Source organism: Chenopodium quinoa, unplaced genomic scaffold (assembly GCF_001683475.1).
Source record: "Chenopodium quinoa cultivar QQ74 unplaced genomic scaffold, ASM168347v1, whole genome shotgun sequence".
NCBI classification, from domain to species: domain Eukaryota; kingdom Viridiplantae; phylum Streptophyta; class Magnoliopsida; order Caryophyllales; family Amaranthaceae; genus Chenopodium; species Chenopodium quinoa.
The window spans coordinates 11358605-11370451 of NW_018742738.1; positions in this window are offsets into that span (position 1 = coordinate 11358605).

Consider the following 11847-nt stretch of genomic DNA (forward strand, 5'->3'; position numbering starts at 1 on the left):
TGTGTGAGTCATCGTACGGATCGTTTGCTACAAGTAAACTGAGCATAACTCAATTAGGTTGATGGTACTCAATAATATCAAAGCAAATCAAGGGTGCAAATTAAATGTCCGCATCACATTTAGATTTGAATGACACATCTCGGGGAGTGATGCAATAATCTCCTCGATATATGGTTGCCAAGTCATTTACATAAAAGTGGTTAGGATTTCCAAAAATGAATATTGTGAAATCTTCACCACTTTTCTAGTAACATGTAATGTTTAGCTACAATAATGAGAAATAGATCTAATTATTGCGTTCCTTGATCATCAGTTTAGCGGTCAAGTGCGTGCACCCCTATAATATGTAAGCGCCCAGAAGCTAGAAGTTGTATAGGGTAGTAGAAAAATGGACTTTTAGCCATCTGCATATATTGAATGCCAAGTTAAAATAATGATTCAAAATAAATTTGCTACAAAAATAAAAATCCATATATATTACTAAAATAGACACCAGGAATGACACGTGTCATTTCCTGGTGCTGTTTTTTCCCTTCGAAATCCCCTTGCCTGTTTTTCCTTTTTTTTAGCCAATGACATTAATTACTTACTATAAGTATACACAAAATATTCACCAAATCATATAATATGTTTGTGATTATATTGATTCATATAGTTTCCATTTCTGTAATTAATATTTTCCATTCTATGTAATTTTATACTAGATATCTCATGTAATATTAAATAAATATAGAGTTTTCCGATTTTTACTACACAAACCTAACGTAAAATTAAATTAACCTAGAATAATAATAATACATCTAAAAGTTAAAAAATTATTTTACAAGAAAAATTTATGCTTAATTCATAATGATGATGATGAGGAAAATTTATGCTAAATTTATTTTCGAGGTTGTACTGTGTCGGTTGCTGTTTAGCGGAAACGAGACAAATATGAGGCACGGTGTAGGGCTATTGGTTATGGTTTTTTTCCCTTCTCCTTTCTTTTTTAGGGGAATTAGAAAAGGATGTTGTTGCATTGCTGAAGCGGGTTCAACGTTCGTAAGCACTCAGGATATAAGTGCTCGTGCAGCTGCTCACATCTTCAACATGATTGAGTTCGTTATAGCTAAAGGAGTGGGATCCAGATTGTATCTCGGCTCCCCATTAATTTCTTGTAAATTGATTGACTTTATATGTTTTGTTAATAATAATAATAATAATAATAATAATAATAATAATAATAATAATAATAATAATATTAAAAGATTTTTGTGAATACGAAAGAAAAAACATGTACATCGTATTAGATTGTAGCTACTGAAACGGAAGGTATGACAAGAAAATTTTAGTTTTTTACTCTACGGGAGATAGGAAATGAATGAATAAACTTCTCTTACATAGTTATGTGGAGCAATATTCATTTATTTTTCAATTAGTAAATTAAAATGAATTTCCCTACCTAATTAAAAGTGCAAACAAACTCTTATGAGCATTGTGATGCCATTTATACCCCTAAAGTTTATTTACATTTTACCCTCTTTTAAAGTTTTGAAATTTTAATACCTTTTCCTTATCTCTCCTCTATATTACTCTGACTGCTTCATCTTCACTAAAGTATCAATCACGATTTTTCGTTTTCTCTTCCTATAATGTCTAGCTCCTTAGCTTGATGGCACACATATCTTCTTTTGAGGTTCCATCATGCTTGATTAAACATGGAGCTTATGCTGCCATTGCTTATATGACTTGTGCTGGTAATTTATTTCTCTTTCTCCTGGGTTTAAAATTTGTGATTTTTTTGTTTGGTATAGTTAAACTAATTATTTGTAATTTTTGGTCATTTTTAAGGTATATGATTGTAATTTCAAAGGAATGTTTTGAAATGACGAATTGAATGTGTTATTATATTGATTTTGATTTCATGATTTAAGGAATTCGTGTATGATTTTTCCCAACAGATATGGATTAAATGTTTTGAGGAATATATTTTGAGCTTGAAATTCGTCTTCAATTAATTGTTTATTGAATTTGACATTAGTTGATTATGTTCAGAATTCCATTATAGGAAGAGGGAGTGTCTTTTTTTTTTTTGGAATTACTTTATTTGAGTGTGATTGATAATAAGTTCTGAATAACTAAGGATTTGTTATTGTTGTAGTGTAATTGATAGAAGGTGCATAATGTCGTAATTAGGTAGGTTCATAAACCTAATTACAAAATAGACTGTAAGATTGAATTGTATAGTACTTTATGATTGGATTATTGGGTATTGTTGTAATTCTATATAGTATAGATGAGAAGGTGAAGAAAAATTTGGATTCTTATTATTACTTTATTGGTAGTTTGATAGTGGGATTAAGTTAGCAACGAAATTCGAACCAATGTTAAAAATGGAATATGTCACATGTATCCATTGCAAGTTTGCAACTGCTTGAATTTTTTATGATGCTATATATTTACATATTATGTATACTGCTTGAATCCATACCCAATTTATGATGTGTGTTGCTAAATTTTGATTAAAATTTGAATTAAATTAGGATTTTTTCAGTTTTTGGTGAATATGAGTATCACTAGTAGAAAAAAAGCTATTTGTAACTGGCGAAATTGACTTTTTGTAACTGGCATCGTTGGTTGTGAATGTCACCGTTAAAACTAGTGAAAATTATTTGTAACCGGCTAATGTTAGTTACAAATAATGTACTATTCGTAATTTGCTTAACCTAACGCCAGTTACAAATAGTCTATTTTCCAAGTTAGAAAGCATACTATTTGCAACTAGCATTAAGTTACGCCGGTTACAAATACGGTATTATTTGTAACTAGCATAACCTAACACCGGTTACGAATAGCCTTCTATATTACTAAAAAATGGCAGCAGTATTAAACACCTCTACTGCCACCACTACAGTGCATTTTTTTTTACGTGAAGCATTATAATTTATTTATCAACTTTATACTAAATACAATAATGATTATCAAACATGTCTTCTAATATAAATCTTCTAATAATAATATAGAAAATGATATATATACTTAAGCTTGTAAATTACAAACATGTCTCTCACAAGAGTCATACAAACAAACAAGTGAAATACTATGATGTTCCCAATAAACTTTAAAATTTGACTGAACAAGTGATTCACCATAAGATACCTGTCGCCACTCCATAGTTTGTTGATATACTAAATAGTATTGGTCCTTTAAAACCACTAGCTTGAATCTTTAGGCAAATAATCAAATTCAAGTAAGTTTAACGTTATCATCATACAATATGCACTTCAACAAATATTGAAGTAGAATACTTACATCTTGTAAATTCAACTTATTGCCTGTTGAAATAATTAATGCTTATCATACTCACAACCAATTAAGTAAAATATAACTTAAAAGAGGCAATGTTTCCCAAAGTAAATAAATATAAAAATTTAAAACAATTTTAAAATGAATATTATAAGTAAGTTTCTAAACCAGTTAGGATATAGCTCCCATTTTCACTTCTTGTAGTTGGATAATCACAGTAGGATACGTTGGGATCGGTATAACCTTCACAAAAGCTGCTAACTGCTTTCACTGCACAAACATATCAAAAAAAAAAAAGAAAAGAAAAGAAAAGAAAAGGTTGTAGTGACTCACCCAAATGTGAAACATACCAGCATGGAAACCTGCATTTTTTTTACAGTTACTCATGTCGTATATTACCACAAAGAAATTGAAGGAAGACTAACAACAATTTACCTCTACACTAAAAATCTAAGCTAGGATGAAGAAAATAAACATGATCACAAACTTAAAGAAGGAAACATTCATCAAGAAAGAAAACATGATTAACAAAATTAAAATGAAACAAAAACTCAAGATCATCAACAATCAAATAAGAAAAATAAGAAAAATCTGAAAAATAGACAAAACTAAATAAAGATCAAAGGGGAAGAAATGTTACTAATATTGATAGAAGAAATTGCAATGAAGATCCAAAATAATCCAAGCTTGCTTGCATAAAAAGCCAATGAAATTAAGCTAAAAGTGCAAAATGAAAGTGTTTCTCTCTCTAACTATTGTACTTTCTCTCTCTAAGTACCAATATTGAAAATTATGTAAATGAAGTTGTTGGCAAAAATCTGAAAATTAGTTCCTTAAATACACCCGAAAACCACTAGGCATCAAAGCATAAGGAGCTGGGTCGCGCCACGCCCAGCCAACCAGCACCACGCCTGGTCTGCGCGTGCGCCAGCCTAGGGTGGTGCTGGTAGCACGTTGATGCTCCATGCCTACCTTGCTGATGCGCGCTGATGCTCCCCCAAGCACGCCTGATCTCCCGCGCGTGCGCCACACTGCCTTGGTGCTGGGTCAGTAGGCAGAGATTTTCATCAAGCTTCCTTAAGTATTTTTAGCAGCCAGCCCCTACACACACCCCTGGCGTGAGCGCGCCAGCCTAGGGGTGGTCTTGGAACGCCTCAAAACTCACTCTTTGCTTCCAAATGCAACTCCTCGCTTCCTCTTCCAAGTTATAATGCCCTCCTAGTTTGTCTAAGCTCACAATAATCCTTGAAAACTCGTCCTAAACCTGCGAAACAACATTAAAAGCATCACAAGTAACAAGGTTTGGGGAAAAATAAAAGAAAAACAAGAAAACTACGGGAAATCAAGGAAAACTAGAAAATAACCTAAACTAGGGAGAAATAAGGGAAAAAGAGTAATAAAATGAAGATAAAACATGCTAAAACAACCTCCTAGGAGTGTCATAAATGACACTTATCAAAATCCCCCAAGCTAAGACCTTGCTAGTCCTCGAGCAAGAGCAAGGAAAAAGGAAAGCACAATCTTCAAGCAAATAACATTCATAACAAAACAAACATGACTTGGCAATTCATATCATTGAAAACACAATCATGAAAATAAGGAATGCTCAAATTGGACCCAATGGAAGTGAAAGACGCGTTTCAAGGACATCAACCTTCCTAAGCTTAAAGACGGAGAACAAGCAAAAGAATGTTAACGGTTGAAAGAGACACAATTCAAGAAGGTGCATTGCACTTTGAATACACATTCCACCCTTGCCACAACTAAACTTTTTATGTTTCCCAAAAGTATCAAGGTTGTCCATAGCTAGCGTCTCGTGATCCTACGAAGGGACCGGAAAAAGATATTATAATTTTGAGGTCTTGCGGGGTATCATGACGTCTTGACCTTGCATTTAATCTCCATAGCCTTAAAGTAGAGCTCCCTCCACCTACTAGTGACTCAACCCCCTAAGTCGAAAGGTCTTTTATGGTTGTAACGTTAGGCTTGGGTTAAGGTGGGGTAAAAATTTAAAATTTGAGGTTAAACTTAAGTGAAGCTTTGAAAAGATATTCAATAAATCACTCAAATTCACTCCCATTCTCCATTTCAACCTCCACCATATGACTTTTCACCCTCTCCTTACAATTTCAAACCATAAAATAACCACTTGCATTAACAACACTTTTTTGGCACTTTATTTACTATACTTCCTTCATATTTTAATATGAAAGATTATTGATATTATCATATATAATTTTTTTTAATGAAAATGAGCTACAAATTTGACTTTACTTATGACATTTAGCACTTAGAGATCACATACAAGTATCTCAAACATTTATTAATGACCTCCTTCCTTACACTTGCAACCAATTTCTTTCAAGTTCCATAATTGACCTTTTCCCTTCTCTCAAACCTCTCCCACCTCACTAAACATGAAGATTCAGTAGACTAAACGGGTTGGTAAAGCGGGGTCATTTGGTTTGTAATGCGGGTTAAGAACAAAAAGGGACATTAAGGCTCAACATGGCTACAAGATGGATATATGTAAAGAAAAATCAAATTTGTAACTAAATAAAAAGAAAATATAAGCAAAATGAGAAAAAGTGCCTTTATCCTTCCTAGGGTGGCTCGGTCGAGGTCTCGGGTAGCTATAAGTCAAGACAAGGATCATAATATACAAGGTCAAGGATCCACATGCCACACAAAAAGTTGTTGAAGGCTAGAAGAAATAACCTCACGGGTTTAGAACAATAGCAATTACTAGCTATGGCTTCCCTATCCATTATAAGGGAAAACATTAATCAAATTCACACAAGAGCCAGAGTTTCACATGTTTCAAAGATTTACCTTTGCTAGTCCTACATTGTATGTATGTACAAATTCAAACGCAACATTATTATCCTTGGTTTCCATCTATAACTAGGAATTAGGAATCCATCCATCACACTACATCAAAAGGAATAAGGGTCCAAAGTAAGACATCCACAAAATAAATTTTTCACGCCTTTATTTTTGCTTTTTGCCAAATCACATTTGTATTTGTTGTCTCATTCATCACTAATCATCATCCTTCATCAAATTTTTTTCTTTCATTCATTTTTTTCCAATTTTTTTAGAGAAAAAGGGAGAAAATAAAGTAAGAAAGCTAAAAGCCTAGAAAAGGAGTGGTTTTCAAGTTCACATACGAGGCATATAAGCATACAAATCAAAGAAACAAACAATGATTGTCCGATACTCAAGATCGACAATCCCCAGGTTCGATAGAACCACAACAAACAACCTCGTACTATAAACTCCCCTAGACTAGCCTTAAACTATCAAACGAAGGAAAAAGGAAGGATCTCATCGATGTTGATTGCAAAGCTTGGCCATAATACATGTGCTAGGATGCTTTCTCCCCCAAGCCGCACTTTGCTACCTACATGGGTTAGAACTTCCAAGCACAAAGAAAATAGAGAAAAGACTATATACAAAGAAAAAGGGTGATGCTCAACAACAACAACACAAGAAGACTAGACCACCAAGAGCGTAAAACAAACATGAGCAAAGGTTAGGAAAGTTTTCACCTACAACTCTTCCTTCCTTTAAGCTCATGCAAAGACTCTTCTCCCCCCCAAGCCAAACCTTTGCTTGTCCTCAAGCAAAGCATATAAACAAAGAATCCATTTAGCAAGGGGAGGGGAGGGATCAATTACTCTTCGGGGTCTAGGAGGGAAAAGGAGCTCCCATCTTGCCCATTCAAGGCTGCTAAAAGCGCCTCCTCCACCTCAATGACTCCTCTCCTCCTCGGCTTTTCTTGCCCTCTCTTCGGCAATCAAATTGTTGATGTTTAAAGGTTTTGATGATGAGGAACTTAAACTACAACAAACTCATTTAATAAAGTTTTTTCAAGTGTTTGTTTAGTTTAGGTGAAATTGATCGTGGAGATGAAAGAAGTAACTGAAACTAAGAAGACTTGAAGAAGTTCTTTATTCAAGAAGGTTATTCGAAACAGAAGAAGTGTTCCCTCACAGGAACTGAGTTCCCTAACAGGAACGTTCCTTTACAGGAACTTGAAGATGGCTGGCTAAGATCTTTGGAGGAACTTAGTAAGCGTGGAGCCCAAGTAAACCTACCAGTAAAGGAGTATGATGGGCGTTAGAACGGTCGTACATTCCACACTCAATCAAACACATTTATTAACAAACACCTTACAAACAAAGCATAATGACAAGTAAGAGTTCGGTCCACAAGGAACGGGATATGATTGCCAAAGATCTTTACACTTAAGCTAACTCGAAGTCAATTGGTGAATTGGGGTTCGTCAAGAAGACAAACAAACTATGGTTCTAAATCAATGAATTAAAGATACTAGGGAATGAGATCCACTCAACCAAGGCAAATAGGCAAACGGGGAGTAAAATAGACAAGATATAACAAGGACTATATGTAAAATCAACCTCATGCAATTAGAAAACAACTCACACTACTAAACTTAGGTTCCTCATTAGTTTAGCAATAGATGATACATAATCAAATTACAATAAGTAATGACGTACTCAATTTACACTTCCATGTCAAATTAGGCATATCATACTATCAAGCTCCTTAGTCAAGGGTAGCTAAACCTATCATGAGGAACTAACAAGCAATCTCATATAATCAATTTAATTGCAATACAAACATCAATGCTTCTCCCACATTTGCATAGTTAACCCAAAAGGTCGAGCTTCACCCAACCCCTAGCAAGAAGACTACTCACAACTCATGTTTATCAACATGCAATCAAGAATTAGGGTTCTAAATACTTCAATAATTGGGGAAAAGTGGTTAACAATTGAAATAACTATTATCCAATAACAAATTACCAAGAACTAAGAAGATTTAAATAACATGCAAATACCAAATAAAATTTGAAATTAAAAGGAAGAAGGTTGGAGAAATTACTAATTGAAGCTTCAAATGTTGAATACAAATTGCCAAACTTTGAGAATAATTCTTGAATTTCACTAATACAATGATTTGATTTGATGAAAACTAAGCTAAATTAATCCTAAGGAATGTTTCAAACTAAGAGAGGTTTCTGAAAACTAGGCTACTGTACCCCCTTTCTAAATGAGCTAAAGGGGAAGTATTTATACTCCCCGAAACACATAGGGAAATCCGTCAAAAGAAAACGGATTCCCAGCGAGGAGCGCCCGCTCCGCAATGAAGAGCGCCCGCTCCTAACCTGGGAGCGCCCGCTCCTTTCGGCTGCACGCCCTCTCCAGAATGCTTCAATGAAGGATCAGATTTGAAAGTGTCAGGGAGGAGCGCCCGCTCCTCACATGATGCACGCCCGCTCCCCTGTTCCAGCAGCATGGGCAGATTTAATCTTCAAAGGGAGTAGCGCCCGCTCCTGGTGAGGAGCACGCCCGCTCCTAACAGCACCTGAACTTGGGCAGAATGTGGCTAGAGTCGAGGAGCGCCCGCTCCATGAGAGGTGCACGCCCGCTCCCCTGGAGCGCCCTCTCCAATCTTCAATCCTCTTGTCTTAAACACGATTCATGCACCGAAAGCCTGCCTAATTGAGTCCATAGACCTGCAAAACATGGACAAACACAAACCAAGAGGGGGGGAAAACCGAGACAAAACATTTTCATTCAAAATTGGGTTAGAAAGAGGGGAAATGATCGCAAAATCGGGTTTAAATTTACACAATAAGTGGTCAAATAAACCACTTATCAAATCCCCCCAAGCTAGCCAAATGCTTGTCCTCAAGCAATTCACATTGCCCAAAAACAAACCCAAAGATCAATTTGCTCAAAGAAAAGCACATGCATAGATATGAGAATCCTTAAGCAATAAAACTCGAGCATGAGGTATATGCCTAAGATCAACCACGGTCATGACTAGCCAAGGCCTAGCTAACCTTCCCGAATGTACTCAACTTTGGTCCATTCAACCAATCTTACCGCGTCCCCAACACAAAGTTCAAATTCCCCTTAATGGTAATGTCTCATGACTCCTCGAAGGAGCCGAAAGAAAAATAGACCAAAGAAGGTTTAGAGCACTCGACATCTCAATGATAAATACCCTCTCCATATGCTTGTGAACCAACTCCCTCCACCGTCTATGGCTTCAACTATTCTACTAACATTACAAGACTCAAGGAATACGGCGCAAAGTTAAGGCATAGAGAAAACTAGAAGTGCTTTGCAATTAAAGTCAAGCTAAGATATATAGCACTAAGAGCAAACCTAAAGAGGTTTCTAACTTTGACCCAAAATACAAACTATGAATAAACTTGAAACAAAAATGCACCCCCAAGCTTGTTTAATAGCTAGGGTGGTGGCTATTCATCACTTCTTTCCCTTTTTTTTTTTTTTTTTTTTTTTTTTTTCAAACTTGGGCATTTACATCACAAACTATTATTTATAACAACTTAAAGATTGAACTAAGGAAACAAGAATGACATGCCTTAACTTTGTGCGAATGAACAATACATAACAACTTCATATTACTAAGAGTAGTTTAGGCCGCGATCTTGGGAGTCAGGACTCAAGTTCTCGATCTAGGTACTAAATCAAAGAGGATCCTCGCCACTCATCCAAAATGTAGTAGGCTTGAAAAAAAAATATTACAACCTCACTTTTGGGAACAATGTAGGATCAATTACTACCTTTCGGGGTTCAAATTCCTTTGATATGGGCGACTCCATCTTACCACAAACCTAGACTTTAAGTTTCGCACATTCGGGAAAGTTATTCTCACACTAGCCTAAACTAACCAATTCTATGTTCCACCAAGGGCATCTAAACCATGCTCGAAGTTTTATTACGAAAAGAAAACAAACATCCACCACATACAATTCAATATCATCATTGCAAACCGATCAAAGGCAAACAAAATCCCTTTTTTTTTCTTTTTTTTTTTGGAAAAAGGTTGAAAATGGGGGAAAGAGAAACTAATTAAAGAATTTGGATATTAGGGATTTGGATATTAGGGAATTTGGATATTAGGGAATCTGGATGTTAGAGGGGTTAGAGGATAAGAAAAAGAAATTTGGATATTAAGGGAAATCATCATCAACATTCATCATCAAGCAAGACCAAGAATAATGCCAATCAACCATGATACCAACAAACAATCAAACCAACCAAAGCATGATCATATCAAAGCCATAGATAAGATGCTCCAAATAGCACACTCATAAAGAGAAGTGAGACAAAAACATCAATACGCAATTGTTCTAGCCTAGGCATGCCATAAAAAGAAAAGGGTAACAACCAACCTAATATAGGCATGCAAACTAGAACATAGTACCTTATGAATCCTACCACAAGTCCCAAAGGCTAGACTAAGCCTTTCATGCCAAACATTCCACATACAATCTCAAATTTCTCCATACATAGCACAAAAGGCATCACAAGAAAGCACATTTCCTATCAAAACCGAAAACTACCCTAGACACAAAGACCCCAAGACTTCCCCCAAGCTAGACATTTGATTACCGTTCCCACGATAGATGGACACAATGAGAAACATCTCCCCCCCAAGCCAGAACTCGACACCGGCCTCGGTGTTACACATGATGGGAAAAGAAGAGAAGGGAACGGTAAAAACTAATGTCTAAAGGCTACTCCCGATCATCCTCCCTAGGCGGTGATGGCATGTAGTTATAGTTGAGGTCTACATCGCCGGAAAAGGAAGGTTGATCCATGTATGGAGGAAGATCATAGTTGGGGCTACTACGATAGTGACCGTAGTCCGGTGCATTACTAGTGCCCCACCCACCATCATACCCGGGTGGAAACCCGAAGTATCCCCTTAAGGGGTGGTTATCGATTTCCTCGGGAGTCATATTACCACATGTCTCGGGGACGTGGTAATAAGAAGGGTCCCCCCTAAAATCACAACCCCCGGGTTGTGTATAATCGTAGGGAGGAAAGGATCGTAGCTCCGAAATGGAGCTACGAGGTCCTTGCCAATAAGAGTAGGTGGGTTGGTTGTTGTTCCAACCCGCAACCGGCCCCTCTTGAACGGGGCGGTTAGGATAGTTGACATAGGGGAGAAAGTCTCCCCTCTCAACTTGGCTTTGATAAGTCATTTGAGACACATAAATTTGATATTCATTTTCTTGGAGGATTCTTTGGTTGGAAAGATTTAGGCGGTGAAAAGCCGATTCAAGGTCGAAGGAGGAAGAAGAAGAAGAAGAGGAGCCGCCGAAAAACCTAGGAGCGGTAGAAATACTATGGCGACGAGGTTGAGATGGTTGGTCAGGGTTGGGAACATTCGCGGGGAGTGGCTCAATTGGCACTTGCCAAGTGTTCCCCACGGTGTTCATTACCGCCGCATTAGGGAGAAAGCAACGGTGCTTACCCTTGACCAACCAAGATTATGTGGTGACATTGCCACGGATCTCCACAAGCATTTGCATTGAGGCAAGTCCGGCAAGGTCAAGGACATTGGACCCGTTCACCGGGGTTAATTGCTCAACCCAATTAGCGAAACCCAAAGCCTTGGCAATTATTGTGATCATGCCATCACATTTTATCTCCCCTCTAAACTCCGAACTTCTCTTAATCTCAAGGCACCTTTGGATAAACAAGTATCCCA